The following is a 7,411-nucleotide window of genomic DNA, read 5'->3' as shown; positions in this document are numbered from 1 at the left end:
CCACGGCATGGCATGGTCAGTGCTAGACCAGAGCATGGGCTGATTCTACTGGTAAAATCAGGAAAGTCTGTCTGAGGGAGGGGTATTTGCACTGGACTTTGAAGGATGAGTAGGAGTTCACAGTCTAGCATAAGTAAAAACTTTGAAACTACGCGAGCCAACATTTGGGCTGCCGCTCAATTGGGGAAATATCCTAGAGTTGGGGTGTACGGCTGACCCTGAAGCACCAGAGCCTGGACTGCCAGCTGTTGGTGCTGGTCTCCGGTTCTCAGGAGCGCCTAAAGGCTTGATGTCTTTTAGTGAAGGCACAGTGTCCCCCCACCCCCCTAGACAGGCCAGGAGCAGGCAGTATTCAGGACTTCCAGGCAGAAATATAGGGGGGCTCCCTCCTGGTCTGCACCATGGCGCCCTGGACTTGGAGTGGGAGGGTGTTGGTCCCCGTTCCGTTTGCCCCTTCCTGGATGGGGCCTTGTCCTGACGACCGCACACCCCCAAGGCATACACGGCTTCCTCTCCTGACCCTGGGTGCTGACAGCGGCCACACCAGTGGCCTGTGAGGACCAAGCAATTTACTATGTGGCAGGTGGCCTTGCAAACTATAAAGTGTGCTGGATGCAGGAGGGGAGACCATCGCTGAAACGGGGTCCCACACTGACCCCTGTGGGGCTGCTGGTGGTGTAATCAGGGATGGTTTGCCCCCGTGACGTGGCAGCGAGAATAGTGGGGCACCGGGCACACACACCGCTCCCCAGCCAGATGTCGTGGAGGCTGGGGACAGGGTGGGAGGGTGAAGGAGAGATGAGGGGTAGGGGAGATGCCCACCCTCTTCCCAACCATCTCAGAATACATTTATTCAGCCGTGTTGGGGTGCTAGACCCTGGTGGGGGACACTCTTGGCTGGGCCCAGCCTGAGGTGGGGGCTGACTTAGAAGTCTGCCTGGAGAGAGGCTAGCAGAGACCCCCCCCCATCTGCACCCTCAAGGAGAGGCTGGTGGGGAGCACCCTGTCCCCGGCTGTTGGTGGGCGTCAGGGGTCCTCTCTGAGCTGTGTCCGGCACTGCTCTGTGGAAGCACAGCCATTCCCGGCCTGCCCCAGGGACGCCCAGGGCCCCCCAGCCCTCACCTTCCTTAGCTTCTCAGCATCCTCCACACAGAAGCCACTCTGCCCAGCCAGGGGAGACCAGGACCCCCTGGGGGGGCGGGCAGGGGGAAGAGCGAGAGGGTGTTGGCGGGGCTCTGCTGGCAGGAGCCCGCCCCGGTGGCCCCAGCACGCTGCCTCCCGCAGCCCCTCGCCCGGCCGGCCGCTGTGATTTTGGTGCAGTGCAGGCTTTCAGCTTAACGAGACAAATTGATATTCTGTGCCAGCCCGGGGATGGAGCGGCAGCCCGGGACACTCACGGGCAGTTTGAGAGTGGGCATGGGCTGGAGACAGGGGAAGGGGGCTGGTCTGAGGCTGCCTCCCAGGGCAACCCCCAACCTTGACCCTCCCCCCAACACCCCCCCATCCGGACAGGTGGCCTGAGAGGCTGGCCCTGAAAGTCCTTCCATCTTTAGCACCCTCCTCCCAAGCAGGACTCCCCTCCTGTGGTGGGGAGGTAGAGCTCTGGAGAGGGAGGCTTCAAAATCCCCCCCAATTTGAAGGTCCCCCATTGTGACCCCCTAACCTTGTTCCTAGGACTGTCCGCCACCAGCCTGGACTTAAAGGGGCAGCAGGCCTGCAGAGAGAAGGCAGGAAGAACTGGGCAGCTGGCTAAGGGATCCCATCCCTATAGACCCCCTCTTTGGGGGTCCCTGGACATAGTTAGAGCCCCCAACATGTTCAGCCTTTTCCCCTTCAGCACAGATGTCCTGCAGCTTATGACGGGTGTGCAAGACACAAGCAAACACCCCAGCCTTGGTCACCTGTCAGCCAAAAAATGGCCTCTTCCAGGATCTTCTGCCAGAGCTGCAACCCCCAGACAGGTGGGGGTGCACATGGGCGGGGCAGCTGGGCCACAAAGGTGGAAGGTAGTGTCTGGGTGCAGAAGGGGCTGCTGCAGGCCCTGCAGCCACAGCCGAGTTCAGTCCAGCTCGAGTCCACTGTGCCCCCAAGTGACCTTTGCTCCCTAGGTCTGGGGGTGTCCTGACCAAAACAAGTGGGGAGCAGAGCCCTTATCCGCCCTACAAGTGCCCCCCACAGTGGGGGATGACTTAGGACTCTCTGAGCCACGCCCTCCCCTCCCTCTCCCTCCCCCCCCCCCCCACCCTCTGGCGGGACCCCCTCCCGGCTCAGCCCAGCCCTCCCCCCCGCCGTGCCCTTGACATTCCCTCCTACTTCTGGGGAGCGGGCCTATTCCTGGGACTCTGCCAGCTCCGGCTCCTCATGATCCCACGGGAGGAATTAAAGCCGCAAACAATACCGTGGTGGTTCGGTCCACGCACCCCGCCCCCCCCCCCGCCCCCCCGCGCCCCGCCCGCCCGCGCCCCCTCCCCCGCCCGGCAGCCGCGCCGCGGCAGGGGCGGCCTCTGCCTCCCCCGAGATTGCATTTCGCCTGCGAGACGCGCTCCGAAGCCCGCGCCTGCGCCCCCGCCCCGGCGCGCGCGGGATGGTACAGTCTGCAGAGGCCGCGGGCGCCGGGCTCAGCCGGCAGCGCTGCCGCACCGACTGCGGGCCGCCCGCCGGACGCCGCGCTGACCGCGGAGCCAAGTAAGTACCGGCGCCCCGGCACGAGCACGGAGGAATAAAGGCGCCCGCCCCGCTCTCCCGGCCTCCCGCACCCATTTTATTTTGTTGCATTTCATTTGATTTTCCCAGCGCTGGTGGAGGCGGCGTGCGGGGAGGGAGCGGGGCTTGTTTATCCCGCGGCCGCGCTGCCCTGGAGCCGCCGGGGACGCTGCGCGAGGGGCGCGCGCCGGGAGGGAGGCTGCGGCGCGAGCGGGGTCTCTCCGGAAGGGCGCGGGCTCGGGTAGACGCGGCGGCCCCTGGACGGCCGTCCCCGGGAGGTTATGCAAGGGCCGGCAGACCCAGGGAGGGGGCGAGCGTCCCCTGCTTCCCCCGGAGTCCGGGGAGCGCCGAGGACCCGGGGTGGCCCCTGCGCGCTGGGCTGGGGTCCCAGGGAAGAGGCCAGGGGAGGCCCCTGCAGAGGGTCCCCGCGGTGCGGTGCGGTGGGCTGCTGTGTCCCGACCTGCCGGCTCAGGCCAGCCGGGCGTGTGGCGGCGCGGAGAGTGTCTGGGTCCAGAGGGGGCAGGAACGGGGTGGCCAGGCCATTTTGCAGCAGTCATGCTGGGTGGTGGAGCTGGCACTTTGGGCCAGGAAGCACCGGTCCTCGGGCAGCCTGGGGGGCCTCGAACTAGCGCCCGTGACCTGGGGCTCCTCCCTGCCTCCTGGAGGGTCAGGACTCGGAATCCAGCAGGGGTATCTGGACTCCCCCCGGGGGCTGCTGCAGGCGGCCAGCCCTTCCTAGCCAAGTGGCCATTCCACACTTCAGTTGTCCTCTGCTTGCCCAGGTGGTGTGGGGAGAGGTCTCTGCGGCGGGCGGGTCCTCGCCAGGCAAGGGCCCCAGGGGTCTCGTCCCCCTCCCCCATGCAGAGGCCCAGCCTGGCTCGACCTTCAGAAGGGTAAGTGAGCAGGTGAGCTCAGCCAGCAGAGGGTCTAGGCTTGACACTAAGCACCTCCTGCCCAGCACAGAAGGGGCTCCCCTCCTCGCCTGCATTGCTCTCCAGATCACTGGGAGGAGGCAGAGCTGACGTCTGGGGCATTTCCAGGAGCGGCGGGCGCCATCCGGAGAAATTCTCCTTTGACGTGTGCAGTAGGAGGGGGCTTGGAGCGCTGACCGCAGGGGCATCTGCCTGTTCACTTGGTTGAAAGAGCAGTGGCAGGGAGGGGGCTGCGGCTCAGGGGGAACCCTGCAGGGAGGTCCCGGAAAAATGCTGATGGCCCGTATAATTTAGCCTCATACCCCCAGCCCCATCAGGGGGATCCACCCTCATCACAGGGCTCAGAGCATCCCCCCACAAATGCACATACACAAACCTCATCCACAGGGTAGTGCACCATGCGTGTTCACATCACACATGCACACACACGAGTGCCCGCGCCCACAGATCCACCCCAGCACACCAGCGCAGCTCCCATCCCCGAACACCACCTGCTCACCTGCACGCGCCAGCGTGCACACACACGGCGCACACACCTGTGAAGGCAGCTTGCCCACTCAGACATGTAGCTGACATGAGCATGCAGTGGTCTGCACGTGGGCAGTCCGCCTGCACACGGGTGCCCCAAGACAGCCACAGATGTGGTGTGGCCCCTGGGGGCTGACCCTGTAAGAAAGCACGTCCCAGTGATGTCCCGATGGCTGTCTGTGGGCCCGTGCGGGCACCACGGGCTGGGCTGTGCCCACAGGTGAATGTAGGTTGCACACACAGCCCGCCCAGGCACACAGATGCCACACCTCTGCAGATGCTGCGGCCATCCGGCCCCCCAACCACCAGCCAGACACCGTGGGGGTGAAGGTGCCTCTGGGGAGCCCGGTGCGACCTTGGACAAGCCCCGGTGCTTGGCTGGCCTCGGTTTCCCTCACTCATTGGCTCAGCCCAGGTGGCTTTGGAGAGTGTAGGTCTGCTTTGGCTTTCTGTGGTCCCCAAAGTCCTCTGACTTCAGAGGCAGGACCCTGTCTGGCAGGGGTGCTGCTGTCCTGGGGAGAGGCTTGCCCCTCAAGGGACTGCGTGAGGCAGGAGGGACTCCCAAGTGGCCGCACAGCCCCACATCTGCCAGAGGGGAGGGCAGCCCGCGTTCCCTGGAGCTGAACCGGGCTCAGCCAGGCTGGGGTTAGCGGTGCTCTGCAGAGACAGCTGCCTGGGCCTGGAAGGGGACAGAGGAGGGGCGGGGGGCGATGGCTGCTGTAGGCCAGACCACCATTGTCCAGACTGGCCCCACCAGCCCCCTTCTTGGCACCAGAAAACTGGCACGCGGATGTGGGGTCTCTGAGAGCCGGGGCCCACGGTGCCTTCAGTGGTCCCCAAAGTCCTCTGACTGACTTCAGACCAAAGGTCAGAAAAGCTCTCTGTGCCTTATGCTGCGTGGAGGCAGATGCTGAGCTCCCTCTGCTCTCCCTTCTCCCTTTCTGCCAACCACTCACAAGCAGGGGTTGGGGAGCAGGGTAAATAGTAAGCCAGCCAGCAATTCGATGATTGCTCTCCACGCCTGGCCCCAGTGGGGCCTCCCTGAGCCCTGCTGTTCCCAGGCCACAGATGAGGAAGCTGCACAGAGAAGTGAAGACACTCACCAAGGTCACACAGCCGGGACCTGCAGGGGTGGGAGAGAAACCAGGCTCTCCCATTCCTTGCCTGCCCGCGCCGCCCCCATTTCCTGTGCAAGGCCACTTATTTGGGGTGCCAGCACATTGGGAATCAGGAACTTAGGACCAGGAACTTAGAATTTGTGGATGAGTTTCCAAGAGGGTCTCTTGAGTCGGGAGGCAGGACCCCACTGGCAGGGGTGCTGCTGTCCTGGGTAACTGGACGGTCTGCTTTCCCTTGACCACGTGGAGTGGATGACATCCAGAAAGCCAAAGCAGACCTACACTCTCCAAAGCCACCTGGTCTGAGCCAGTGAGTGAGGGAAACTGAGGCCAGCCAAGTATAAGGGCTTGTCCAAGGTCGCGCCAGGCTCCCCAGAGAGCAGGAGGTCTGGCCGCCCTCTCTCAGGTCTCCATCAGAGGCAGCAGGGACCTCTTTGTGCTCCGGTCTTCCCCAGATGTTTGAGTTCCAGTGAAAAGGCCATGGGCAGCAGGCCCATCTCAGCTTCCCTAGCTGTGTGACCTTGGGCAGTGGCTTGGTCTCTCCCTGCCTGTCTCCTCACCTGTGGCCAGGGCGTGCCTCTTCCTGCCCTGCCTTACCCCACCGCTGTGGACAGTCGTCAACACTATAGGGACAGTGCATGGAAGTGGGTCTGGCTCTGGGGCCTGGAGCCAGCCCAGGTGAGCTCCCGCCGCCACAGTGGCCAAGGTCAGGAGCAGAAGCAAGGAAGACAGAACTCCCGGCTGGGGCCTCAAGCACTGATAGTGCTTGGGAATTCACCTGTTGGGGATGCAGTTTCTGGGTCCTCCCCAAGTGATGCAGGAGGTCCTGGGCGGGGTGGGGGGGGGGTGCATTTTCTTAGGTGCCCCTGTGTTCTCATCTCTCTGCTCTGTGTCCCCTGCGGAGCTGTGATGGAGTTCATAGGCTCACAGAGCTGGGGTGACCTGGGCCTCATGCCTTTGCCCTGGCTCTTGCCACATCTGGAGAAACTGAAGTCGCTGGCATGTCACTGACAGAATGAGACTGAAACTCAGATCTCCCTCCAGCTCCCTAGACCCCTCCTGCCCCAGCCCCTGGGCTCAGCCCACACAGCTAGCCAGGCGCTTCTAGGGACAGGCCTGCCTTCCAGTGCCACAGAAGGCTGTCTGCTCAGTGGTGAGATGGAGGGGGTGCCCCACAGAGACCCCCTGGGCCTGGGGGTCCCATCCTGGCCCTGGGGGCAAATGCTTCTTCTCTGTAAACTTCAATCTTTCCTTCTTTAGGAGGGGCTAGATTTAAAGCAGGCCTCAGGGAAGATGTAAAATAATGTACGTGAAACAACTGGCTCACAGTAGGCGCAGGCTCAAGGTGGGGGCCCTGGGGAACGCTGAGGTACAGGACGTGGCTCCTCTCAGCCTCCTTTAGGCCCAAGGGGCTGCAGTGGGGTGATCTGGGGTGTGGGGTAGGCCTCTGTCCCAGCCCCACCCTCTCTGAGACCGGAACATTAAACCTGCAATAATTCATTTCTGCCTTCCAATGGGAGCTCAAACAGGAAATTATTTAGAAAGTCCCCGGACAGAGAGGATCGGAAGTCTGTCCACACCCCTCCTGGAGCTGGGAGTTGAGGGGAAGATGCCAGACCCCACCTCCAAAGTAGTAAGGTGGGGCCTCCATTTGCCCGTCTGTTAAATGGAGCGCATCATCATGCCCACCTCCCAGGCTGCTGCGGGAGGCGAGCCGCAGACCTCATGGGCAGAACGTGCCTAGCATGCAGTGTGGCCAGGCTTGGGCGCAGGATGCGAGCTGTCGAGGCTGAGATTCAGCGGGTGCTAATTCAGACTCCGCTGCGAAGGATGTCCCGTCGTCGCTGCGCGCCTGCAGGCTTGGCTCTGTTCTGTGGAGTGGGAGCGTCCCCCACGCACACTTCACAGGGCTGCTGCGTGAGCACCTGAAAAGCAGGAGACACTCTGCACAACTCCTGAGGACCTACTGTGTGCCAAGAGGGTGTGAGGCCCCCGTCCTGCGGTGGAGGAGGCTGTGCTTTAAAGACCTTAGAAGCCTGGTGCCCTTTCGCAGAAGCCTCTGCTGTCTGGGCAGCAAGAGGACAAGGTGGCAGGCCTGATGGACAGGAGCAGAGGTCCTCTGGGCTGGGG

At 63.2% G+C, this 7,411-nt stretch overlaps 1 protein-coding gene across 5 annotated transcripts in view; it reads left to right on the top strand.

The window, feature by feature from the left end:
* Positions 1 to 2,657: 2,657 nt before the first annotated feature.
* ATP2B2 (ATPase plasma membrane Ca2+ transporting 2) overlaps positions 2,658 to 7,411 on the top strand; it is a 133,840-nt gene continuing 129,086 nt past the window's right edge. For all 5 annotated transcript variants that reach the window (XM_037522750.2, XM_037522734.2, XM_037522767.2 and 2 more), the window contains exon 1: positions 2,658 to 2,685. The gene's annotated coding sequence lies outside the window, so the exon portion shown is untranslated. The remainder of the gene's footprint in view (positions 2,686 to 7,411) is intronic.

This window comes from Talpa occidentalis, unplaced genomic scaffold (genome assembly GCF_014898055.3).
Source record: "Talpa occidentalis isolate TD23 unplaced genomic scaffold, MPIMG_talOcc4v2.1 talOcc4.10, whole genome shotgun sequence".
In the NCBI taxonomy this organism is placed as follows: domain Eukaryota; kingdom Metazoa; phylum Chordata; class Mammalia; order Eulipotyphla; family Talpidae; genus Talpa; species Talpa occidentalis.
This window is presented reverse-complemented; position numbering and strand designations above follow the sequence as displayed.